The sequence below is a fragment of the Chelon labrosus genome (assembly GCF_963514085.1).
Source record: "Chelon labrosus genome assembly, chromosome: 1".
NCBI classification, from domain to species: Eukaryota; Metazoa; Chordata; class Actinopteri; order Mugiliformes; family Mugilidae; genus Chelon; species Chelon labrosus.
This window is the reverse complement of record NC_140337.1, coordinates 33494296-33506580: the sequence shown is the minus strand read 5'-3', so window position 1 is coordinate 33506580 and position 12285 is coordinate 33494296. Positions and strand designations below refer to the sequence as shown.

The 12285-nt window shown below is 41.2% G+C and overlaps 1 protein-coding gene across 1 annotated transcript in view; it reads right to left on the bottom strand.

The window, feature by feature from the left end:
- Positions 1-12285, bottom strand: part of LOC311499016 (coxsackievirus and adenovirus receptor-like) — an 82373-nt gene that overhangs the window by 11314 nt on the left and 58774 nt on the right. The window lies entirely within an intron of this gene.

Here is a 12285-nt window from a genome sequence, read left to right as displayed (position 1 = left end):
CGCCGCGGGTCCGTTTGGGACCCGCAAATTGATACATACATCCGCCGCGGAACCGCAGCGGACTCATAAAGGCACGCATATAACAATTGTGATAGCCATTGGTAATTTGTCCTGCGTTATACTCGCTGTGGCAAATGTGTTGGCTATTTGTTAGCCTACTTATGACTGGCAACCTGGAGTCAGGGGGGGCGGGGAGGGGATACACCGTTCTACAGGATTTTGAAAGTGATTGCAGTACCAGTTTTCGCCACAATCCTACATACTGTTCCTTTAAGGTTTAAAGTTCTGCATAATTGGTGGCGTGGCTGCTTTGAGTGACAGGTGATGGTTGGTAGGATGAGGATGGTTTTGATCCATTTTGATCATTTTAAATACATAATACCTGACTGCTACTGCTGCAGTTACCAGCAGAACATCAAGGAAATTGCTGCATTAAACAGGCCTCTGTTCACCAGCTCAGAAACAGTCCTTTAGCCGTTTAGCCCGCTACCCCTACTTCCAGGAGACTGTCCTCCTCGAAAAAACGACCACATGAGTCGTATGTACAAGCGGCGAATTACGACCTCGTTACATTTCAAAGTTAAGCGACCCCTAGCGGTCGAGTAAATATCGACACAGTTCTCGTTTTGTATGCACCCAAATTAAGACTCAATGTTACGTTGAAACGGCATCGTAATAAGCAGGTTAAACCCTAACCCGCTCTATAGCTGTTAATACGTCACGTACTTAAGTTTTAATATTTTTTATGCGAGAAAGTAACCGTGTAGATCCCGAATATGTGATCAGTTTATTCAAATAACGCCTGTTTGGAAATTTGCTCGGACGTTTTGGGAGAAGTGAAGCGCCACCTGTGGAACCAGGAGCAGCGAGTCATCTCAGAGACGAACGGCCGGCCTCCTAGGGTGATCCGCCGGTCAACCTCCGTCATCATCCCGGGGTAGAAAACGAGCCGATTAGTGTAAAAATACTACCCACACCCTCAAACTGAATGCTAGTAATGTGTGTTACTCAATGCATTCGTTAAACCTGGTGCATTTTGAACAGTATTATTAAAAGAAGGCTTATGAGATCGGCAGAAAGCTAGTGACGTAGTTGGACTCATTCGAGTCCTGTCTATAGCTGTCCGCCGTGGATTGGCTGCGTTCGGTTTCTGCCGCTCAACCAAGCTACAGCAAAGCTTCATAATATTTTCAAATAAACGACTCAAATGCAGTGTTGTGTGTCGTTTCTTAACTTAAAGCAACTATAATCACTGTCATTACAAGTTCGGCTGTAGTAAAAATTTCATGTGTTAAGCAGATAAACCAATCTACTGTTTTATAAAACCGTGAGAACCAAACTGCATTGCTTTTTGTGGTAAATCTATATTGGGCGGTTCTAAGCACATCTTAAATAAACTCTCTTTACTTTTTCTTAACATATATCGACTTAAAGCAATGTCATCGCTAGTTCGGCAATACTAGATATTTGATGTAATCAGTATATATTTCTTTTTACAACCCTATTTTAACATGCGTTTGAAAACCTAAAAACTACAAATATCACGTGACTTGGTATCAAGCTACATGTCGCAGCTCAAGGGATTTGTAGTTTCTACAACGATTAGTGATTTCCTAGAATAGGAAGTTATAAATAATAAAATGAATACATAGCCGGGGGTTTAAGGGTGTGGGAACCACATTTCTGTGACCAGAATTTAAGTATATAATTGTCAAGTGGGTGAAAAGATATGTTTACCATTTTGAACAGCGTCCCCACTTTCTGTCTATATCCACTAGGTATAGTCACACAGCTGAGTTCATAAGCTTTCTAGAACACTTTGTCCCATGTCTATAGCCCCTTTTGATGCAGAATTAGAGCCCTTCAGAACTTCTCAGAAGTCAGGGTTCAAAGGTCAATAGTTCATAGAAGAAGTCAGTTACAACCCCTAAACTAACATATGTTATTCCCCACGTTGAGACCTTTCCAATGATCTCTTTATTGTAGTCCTACAACAAAGTATGGATTTTCACATTTCTTGAACACAGCTGTGCCCAGGCTTAGATTCAGAGAGCCTTTTGAGGGCTCAGCCCATGATATAAGGATTTTTTTTAAACAATGAGAAAAAATCATGTAAGGTAATCATATCTGACAGATTTACAACTGAATTAGTAATTTATATTGTATCTGCTCATTTGTTTTTGCCAATTAATTCCACCAGACATTTTGAACCTGTGTGTAAACTAACATCACAACAGCTATTAAGGGACTTTGAGTAAATCAGTTACACATACCGTTGTTATGATGTCCAATAGGTCATTTCTGACATCTGTGTGTTTCAATGAAAAAACAGCATCTCAACAAAACACTAATGAGGATATGCGACAGGGGCATTCCTTGATTTCAGAATATTGTAACTTCTCTCCTCACTTATAGTGTAACTACTGGTTCACAGCTTATGCCTTTAACAATAAATGTTAATCAAAACTAAATAAATTCTGAGTAATTAACAAGCAATATAAGCACACAAATTCAGCTGATGGGTAAGAATGTACTTCTCAATGACATGGGCTTGTCTTTTATGCTGGCTAAGCTACTGTAATGGGTGTGATTGGATGAAGTTGTCTGTTAACCCCTCACCCTTTTTTAGTGAAAACAAACCTATTCAGGATGCAAATGTATAAACTGTAAACAATAGTGAAACTGAACTGAATGGAAATGAACACAGACAGAGACAGGTGGCAGGTATTTTATTTTAAAACATTACCAGACATTAACATTTATCATTCATGTAGCCTGTCTCCTCAAACATCAAGCAAAACAGATCATAAAGCAGTTATATCAAAGAATGTATAATAACTGTCAGTCTCCATAACTGGCATACAACACAGCAACAACAACAAAATCAATATGACACAGTAACAGTCTATTTCAGGATGTTAGCTTTGAATGTTGTCTTTCCCAGGAGTTTTTCCACTTTGTCCCACTGCAAGACAGATAGATAGACAGCATTAAGTATTATTGTTAAATTGTTTGAAAATTATTGGACAATGTACAATTTTCAACAACACATTGATTCCTCAGGTATGCAGATATTTTGTACTCATAATACCTGGCTATGTATGCAACAGCCTATATTTGAAGATGACGTGATAAATTAGTGTAGCCAAGTTAGATAAAAAGGTGCATTATGTAACACAGTATGCCTGTAGTACACAATCTAGTATGCACATTGTGCACTACTTCACACTTTTAAATGATCCAATGATCACTCTGACCTGTCATGAGGGCCTCAGGTTCTCAGGGACCATGCCTGATTTCAGACATAGGGCAGTTATATATTAATATATTACTTAACTACTTCAACACACGCTTTGTCTTCGGAACAATAGATACTGTGATTGGTAAATTAAGTATGTAAAGTATGATAATAACATTTGAAAATCGGCTTACAGACACCAATGGACACCTGTCTTATCTGTCTGTCCTTTTCCATTCCAGGCTTTCACCTGAGCATGTCCTGACGCCTTCTGGAAGTCATATTTACATAGCTGTTATAATGATAGCTAACTAGCTAGCTGACTTTTTAAAAAAAAATAAAAAATAAAAAATAAATTGTTTTAATTTAACGTTAGCTCTTATAACGTTAATTATCCCCCGTAGTAATTCTAGATAGTATACTAGAAGGCAAATCAACATTAAAACGAGCTGACAACATGTTATATTGTTCTCAAATGTTGATTAAACACATTTGCTGTACTTACCTTAATTCGTCCAACTATGACACCGATGTAGTGGATTAATCCCCACAATCCGCAATACTCTCCTGTTACCGGTAGGAGCGCTAGTGCAAGAAAGCTCCTGTAGCCCTGCCCTTCTCTAGCCAAAGCTCCGCAACACTTGACAAAACCTACAGTTTAACTTTAACAAAATCAAGACAATGATGTTTTCTTTTTTTTTAATATAATTTCAATAACACATAGATTATCATTTTAAGTGTGGTACAGGTTCAGGTTAACCTACCTCCAGCAAGGTCAAGTAGCCAGCACTCTGGCCCTGCTTGATACCACTGTAGCATAATCTATAGCACTGTGGGACGTTGATGGTGTAGCTCCAGACTCTAATGCTGTAGCCTGATGTGCACCTCCCCAGACATGTGACCCCAGATTGTTATCAGCTGTGACTGGTCTGAAATGCATTTCCTTGTTGATGTGACTCAGCAGCAGGTAGATCTCAGAGAGTTGTCCTTTGTTCAGGCTCCTACGTACCGTCTACTCAGACTTCTTCTCTTTGTTCTGAGCTGCAGTGATTTCAGTGAAAGTAACTGTTGATCCACATTTATTTACTTCAACTCCAGCATGAGACAACATCACCTAGCTCAGTAGCCTGTGTTAGACCAGTGTCCTCTCTTTGGTAGCTCCTCCCACTGACTGACTGCTGCATGTTGACCTTTAACCTCTCTGCTCTGTCTTGTTTCCTTCAGAAAAGAGAGCCATCAGAGCTGAACCTGGACAGAATGTCTCTCTACCATGTAAAGCTCTGAACAATCATCCTGTCACAGTTGTAGAGTGGAGAAGAGCTGACCTGAAGGAAGATGAATATGTTCTTTTTTACCAGGATAGTAGGCTATATCCAGAGGACCAGCATCCATCTTATAAGAACCGAGTGGATCTACAGGACAGACAGATGAAGGATGGAGACGTGTCTCTGACTCTGAAGAATGTCAAGACTGTTGACAGTGGAACATACGAGTGTAGTGTTGAAACTAAAACAAACCACAGCATCAGCATCATCAGACTGGAAGTAGTTCCACCAGGTGAGTGAGTAGAGTTGAGTTTGTGTCTTTGTCTCTGATCAGAGTTGAAGCTGCTTCCTGGTTGTTGATGTGAGAGAAAGATCTCAGATCAGATGTTTGACTTTTAGAAAGATGTTGTTGATGAGACTTTCTAGAAACCAGCTGGTCTGAGTGATGTGATCAGAGTGCAGTAGATAACGTCTGACAGCAGTTTGTTCTTCACTCATCAGCTACCTCACACCTCACACCTGTTTCTGTCTGCAGGTCACACAGATGGACACAAGGGGGACGGAGGAGACAAGGATGAAGGAGACAAGGGTAGTCTGATAGTTGGTCTGACAGTTGCTGGTCTTCTTCTTCCTCTTCTTGGTTCTGTTGCTGGTTTTGTGATCTACAGAAGACGTAAACATCATTTGAATCCTGATCCATACCATCCTCCTCCTGAACAATCAGCTGATCCTAAGCAGCTTTAAATGTCTCCGATCAGTTTCCAGCTGAACTCTGAGTGTCCTGCTGATGTTTCTTGAGGACAGACAGGAGTTAACAATGCTGGACATCCAGTAGACATGAGCAACCCACTGTAGCAGCTGACCTCCACCACTCAGCAAACAGCAGGACTGTATCCACAGAGGAAGGACTCAGTGGAAGCTCAAGAGATAGAAACAATCAATCTTCACTAAGAAATCTTTCATTCCTTTTTAATAGTCATCCAGAATTCTTTAAACATCTCATTTCAAAATTCTTTCTGTTAAACAGAAACTCTACAAAGTCTTCAAAATGTTCTCAGTGGCAGACGAGGAGATCTACCAGTGACCCAGTTCTTCTTCTTCAGTCTCTAGTCAGCGACACATCCAGAGCTCTTCCGCAGTCAAAGCCTGTAATGAATTTGAGGTCTCTTTCGAACAAGACCTTCTCCAGGACAACTTTACGTCTCGTCAGCTGGACTTTCTATTCTTCATGGAGATTTGGCTTAACAACGGTGATGTCATTCCTTTTGGTGAACTTTGCCCTCCCAAGTGCAGCTTCTTCAATTCCCCAAGGTCTACTGGTCGTGGAGGTGGTTTAGCAACTGTGTTTAAAGGCTGATTTAATTGTAGAATTGTACCAGCTGATTCATGCTAATCCCCCTGTCCTCTGTGCATTAGTGCACAGACCACCTAAAATTGCTTCTAATTTTATTCAAGAATTCTCTGACCTTTTATCAGTCATGGCCACTCTTTCTGACAAACTATTGATTCTAGGGGATTTCAACATTCACATCTGTTGCCCATCAAAACCTTTAGTTCATGAGTTTTTATGCATAGTGGACTCTTTTGACCTCACTCAATCAGTGATGGCACCAACACATCAGAAAGGCCACACTCTAGACCTTGTACTTTCCTCTGGCTTCTCTGTGTCTAACTTAGAACTTGTTGATATTGGTATCTCTGACCACTCTATGATTTAGTTTGAATGTTCTATGTTTTGTTCCCCTGTCTCTCCCCCCAAGTCCCACTCCTTTGTCCGAGCCATAAATTCAACCACATCTTTAAATTTCTCTAACACCTTTATGCTCACTCAATCACCTGCTATCAATGATGCCCTGTCCACCTGCTTTGATACAGAAGAATTAGTTAATCTCTTCAACACTTCCTGTTCCGCTACTCTAGACTGTGTTGCCCCTTTAAAACTAAAACGATCTAAAACCAACTCCACTCCCTGGTTTAATGGTTCTACCCATTCTCTTAGACAAGTGTGTAAGAGAAATGAGCTAAAATGGAAAAAGACAAACTCCATGTCTCTTATGATATTTTTAGAGATTCTCTAAAGATGTACCAAAACTCTGTTAAGTCAGCTAGAACAGAGTATTACTCTAAATTGATTGCCAATAATGCTCACAGACCAAAAATATTGTTTAGTATCATCAACTCTATTTTACATCCTCCTGCTGCTGTTTCCATTATCTCTCCCACCACTGAAAACTGTGAGAAGTGTCTCAATTTCTTCATTGATAAGATTAATAACATTAAATCTCAAATTCCTTCCCTAAATTCTGATCCCTCAGTTATAAAACTCTCACCCAGCTGCCTTCAGCAGTGGCAACCTGTGTCACCCTCCCAGCTATTTGAAGTGGTCTCTCATATGAAATCCTCCTCTTGACACTCAGATGTTTTACCTTCACACCTGTTTAAGGAAGTCTTTAACATCATTTGCCCTGCTATTTTGGCTATTATCAATGGCTCCCTATCTACTGCAGTGGTCCCCTCTAGTTTTAAGCATGCAATTGTCCAACCTCTACTAAAGAAGCCCGGTCTTGATTACAGTGACCTGAAAAACTATAGGCCTATTTCCAAATTACCTTTTGTTTCAAAGATCCTGGAAAAAGTTGTTCTCTCTCAGGTCACCTCTTATTTGAATGCTTTCAATACCCTAGATAAATTTCAGTCAGGTTTTAGAAAACTTCATAGCACTGAATCTGTTCTACTTAAGGTGCAAAATGATATTCTTTGCTCAGTAGATAATGGCTCTTGTGCACTTTTAGCACTTCTTGACCATAGTGCCGCTTTTGACACCACTGACCAAAGCATCCTTTTAAAACGTCTGGAGGTTGAAGTTGGTCTGCAAGGGGTGGTGTTGAATTGGTTCACATCTTATCTGAATGATAGAACATTCTCTGTTAAATTAGGTAATTGCTCTTCGTCCATTGCTCCTATCAAATGTGGTGTCCCTCAGGGTTCCATTTTACGCCCTTTGCTCCCTATATATGCTGCCTCTTGGCTCCATCTTTAACAAACATAACATTCAATATCACTGCTATGCTGATGACACTCAATTTTACCTGCCATTAGCAGCTGAAAGTTCTGGCACTTTGAAAAGCCTGTTTAACTGCCTTAATGACACAAAGAGTTTGATGGCTGCAAATTTATTACAATTAAATGAAAAGAAAACAGAGATAATTATTTTTGGTCCACACAGCTCTGTCCCTAAGATAAGAAATGCACTTGGGCCACTGGCTGTAAATTGCCACAGTGAGGTCAGAAATCTAGGTGTTTTCCTAGATTCCTCTTTGAATTTCAAAAAGCAAGTCAGTAGTGTGGTTAAGGGAAGCTTTTTTCAACTAAGAACAATAGCTAAATTAAAGCCCTGGCTGTCATATACTGATTTAGAAACTGTAATCCATGATTTTGTTACATCTAGGCTGGACTGGACTTTCCTCTTACTGCTTGTCCTCTGGAGGGTCGTGGGGTCTGCTGGAGCCTATCCCAGCTGTCATCGGTCTAGAGGGAGGGTCCAGCCTGGACAGGTCTCCAGTCTATCCCAGCTGTCATTGGTCTAGAGGGGGGGTCCACCCAGGACAGGTCTCCAGTCCATCCCAGCTGTCATTGGTCTAGAGGGGGGGTCCACCCTGGACAGGTCTCCAGTCTATCCCAGCTGTCATCGGTCTAGAGGGGGGGTCCACCCTGGACAGGTCTCCAGTTTATCCCAGCTGTCATTGGTCTAGAGGGGGGTCCACCCTAGACAGGTCTCCAGTCTATCCCAGAGCTAACACAGAGACACTGTGACACCTACGGCCAATTTAAAATCACCAATGAACCTAACCAGCATGTCTTTGGATGGCGGAAAGAAACCTGATTAGAGACTGCAGTTATTCAACTATTGTACTTCGCCCACATGATGTCTGTGTCTATTTGCATACGGAGCGCAAAATTGAGATTGGATATGGAGAGCTGGCTGGAGATGCATTTTAATCCCAAATGTGAACCAAGGTAGCTGGAACAGATGATAATTCTAGGCCTGAAACCAAACAACAAAGTCAAGAAGGCACAAGAAGGAGAACCTACCTGTGGGGACGCCACTTCATGCTCTGTACTGACAACGAAATGCTTACATCTGTTCTCACATCTAAAGGGACTGGTCGCGCTGGACTGAGAATTGCCAGATGGTAAGCTAGACTGCTTTGTTTTACGTATGGTGTCACTTACCGTCCAGGCAAACAAAATGTGACAGATGACTGTCTTTCCAGGCAGTGGCGGTTCTAAGGGGGGGCCAACAGGGGCCAGTGCCCCCGTAACACTGAGTCTGGACCCCCCTGTGGCCCCCCCTCCAAACGAAGATTATACAGTAATTATTAAAAAATTTCCGCAAAAAGCGGAACTAATACTCGTGGCTCAACATTCTAGTCGGATCATTTAGTGCGTTATACCACCGAAAACGGCGGTCAGTTTCGATACCATCAACCCGACAAGAGGCAGTGAAACGATTACAATATTGTATTGTTATGAGGTAAGACTTCTGGTCAGGAAATGTTGTTGGGTAACTTTATGAATTATAATAGCAGCCTGTCAGACCAGGCGTTAGTGTCAACTTGAGTTGATTGCATGCTTCTAGCTAACGTTAGTTAAACCTTACCACAAAAAAACAAAAAAAAAAAAAAAAAAACAACAAGCTCGCAACAGTAGCCTAATGTAATACATCTTATTTATATACTGGGCTGCTGAAGTGTTGTGTAAAGAGTTATCAACAAACAGACAAACAGAAAGTGTGAGGAAAAGTTGTATTTTCTTCGCAAGTGACAGTACCGAGCGGTATTCCCGCTGTCAGCTCATTGGAGATGGACTGGGAATAAGTTTACCGTTAATGTTCACATAAAGCGCCCTGTTATTTATTACTTCCGCTGACATTTTACTCACTATTTTTGATTCTCACGGTAATACGGGACAAAGTGCGTCCTGTTTCAGCCCGATACGGGACGTGTGCTTTTGTTTCTAAATACGGAACGATTCCGTTTTTTCAAGGGACGGTTGGCAACCCTCATTGTGTATTCCTCTCCACTGCTTTGTGTCTATAGTTCTTTATGTATATATAATTGATAATTGCATACAATTGATTTATAATAAACTGAGAAACTGAACCAAGGCTGCACCTAACAGTTATTTTCATTATCAATTCATCTGCTGATTATTTTCTCCAATCAGTCAATACCTTCTATGAAATGTTATTAGCATTTTTTTTATACTTGTGTCTCAAATGTAATGTCTGATGTGAATTATACTATTGGAACTATTAGTTACAATGGTCAATCACTAGTGTAGCGACTTATTTAATTAATAAATAGTCCGCTGAGAGGTAAAGAAGGCTCCCACTGTGACTCGTTGAATGAAAAAATCGTATTCCAGTTCCGATGAATTTATGGATTTTATTAACAAAAGATAGGGTGAAAATACGGTGATAATACAGTTCAAAATTACGGTCAACAGAAAAAATATAGGAGCCGCTCTACCTTCTTTGTTTCACAGAAAAACCCGCCAACAAACAGGGCAGGTGAAATAAAGGGGAGACCGCCCCCACTTGGGGCGGCTGTGGCTCAGTAGGTAGAGCGGGTTGTCCACGAACCAGAGGGTTAGCGGTTCGATCCCCGGAATGTGCCACATGCCGAAGTGTCCTTGAGCAAGACACTGAACCCCCAGTTGCTCCCAGTGCGTGGCACTGGTGTGTGAATGTGTGTGTGCTTGTGTGAGCGAATGGGTTGATGTGTCTATGACTGTAAAGCGCTTTGAGTACCAATAGGTAGAAAAGCGCTATATAAAAGCAAGGCCATTTACCATTTACCACTCCCTCTTACCGGAAATAATAATAACAAAACAAATAACAATAATGATGGTGATAATAATAATAATAATAATGTGCGCTGCATATACAAAAGTAAACAATACATTTTGGCTCCTACAATACCGGCCCCTAATTATTATATTTCAAATAATAATTACAATTAAATGTTAATCAAACTCAATATATCCTAACACACAATATTTACAATATCCTGTGTAGATCTTCTTTCTTCTTTCATATGGTCAGAGTTCATCAGTCTTATAAGAGGAGTGATCTTCACCACCTCTCTCTTATTTAGTCAAGTCCATAGTCTAATTTGTGCAGATTGTCAAGGTCAGGGGTCAAAAAACAAAGTCAACTGGGATTTTTCAAAAATCCTCTGCCTCCAATAGAAGACAGATCTTGCTAATGGGTCTGTTCAGTAAGCCGGTCTTGGTCTTGACCTGAACCTGACGCACAAGTCCCTTTTTGTCCGCAATGGTCTCAACAATTTTCCCAGTTAGCCAGGAGTTTCGAGGTGCAGAGTCATCAACGATGATCACAATGTCTCCTGGCATGAAGTTACGTTTCATGTTAGACCATTTCTGTCGTTCCTGTAGTTGGGGAAGGTATTCTTTTGTCCATCTTTTCCAGAACAAATCTGACATATATTGCACTTGTCTCCACCTGCGGCGAGCATATATGTCTTCTCTTTGAAACAGTCCTGGTGGCAGTGATGGTGTGGTCTTAAGTAGCAGAAGGTGATTTGGGGTAAGTGCTTCAAGGTCGTTTGGATCAGTAGAGGCCTTGGTGATAGGACGACTGTTAAGAATGGCTTCAACTTCACATAAAACTGTGTGAAGACCCTCCTCATCAAGGTTTTGTACATTGAGGGTGGAATTGAGGACCTTTCGCACTGATCTGATTAATCTTTCCCATACACCTCCATGGTGTGAGCCAGCAGGTGGGTGGAATATCCAGTTGATTCCTTTTTGAAGCAGTGTATTATGAATCTGATCTTGATTCCAGCCTTTAATCGCCTCCTTCATCTCACGTTGAGCTCCCACAAAATTGGTGCCATTGTCAGATCGTAGTTCTTGTACTTGACCTCGTCTGGCTATGAAACGGCGGAGGGCGTGGATGAAAGAATCTGTGTCTAATGATGATGCCACTTCAATGTGAACTGCTCTTATAGCTAAACACGTGAAGATGACACCATAGCGCTTCAAAACAGTCCGTCCACGTTTCACTCCAAAGGGCCCAAAATAATCAACTCCAACATATGTGAAGGGGGGTTCATCAGGAGAGACTCTATCCTTTGGTAAGTCTGCCATCTGCTGTTGTCCAGGAGTAGCATTTAAACGACGACAAACAACACACTTTGACACAATTTTCCTGATTGACACCGTGGCACCAGGAATCCAATATTTCTGACGTAGTCTCGATAGCATATGGTTGCGACCACCGTGACCCACCTCTTTATGAACATGTCGCAGAATTAGCTCAGAAATGTGAAAATCTTTAGCCAGTATAACTGGATGTTTCATCTCTTCTGGCATTGCTGCCCTGCTTAGTTGCCCACCAACTCTTAATAAATCATTTTCCAGAATGGGGTTGAGTTTATGAATGTGGCTTGTCTTCTTCACATTCATTCCTTTCTTCAGGTTTGAGATTTCATCTGCGAATCTTTTCCTCTGGCAAAAGCGAATGATCTCCATCTCAGCATAGGCCAGTTCTTCAACTGTGAGCCTACTGTTTTCCTGAGCCTCACGATTTCCTGTTTTCTTTCATTGCAGATTTCCTTGATGGGTGCTGTCTGGATGAAGCTGAGCATGAGCACGTGTTTGTTTCCATTGTCTGCTATGTTGTAGAAGCATTCTCTTAACTTTGAGAATCCAAGCTACTGCTCTTTTCAAATCAGTCCAGGATGAAAAATGATGGAT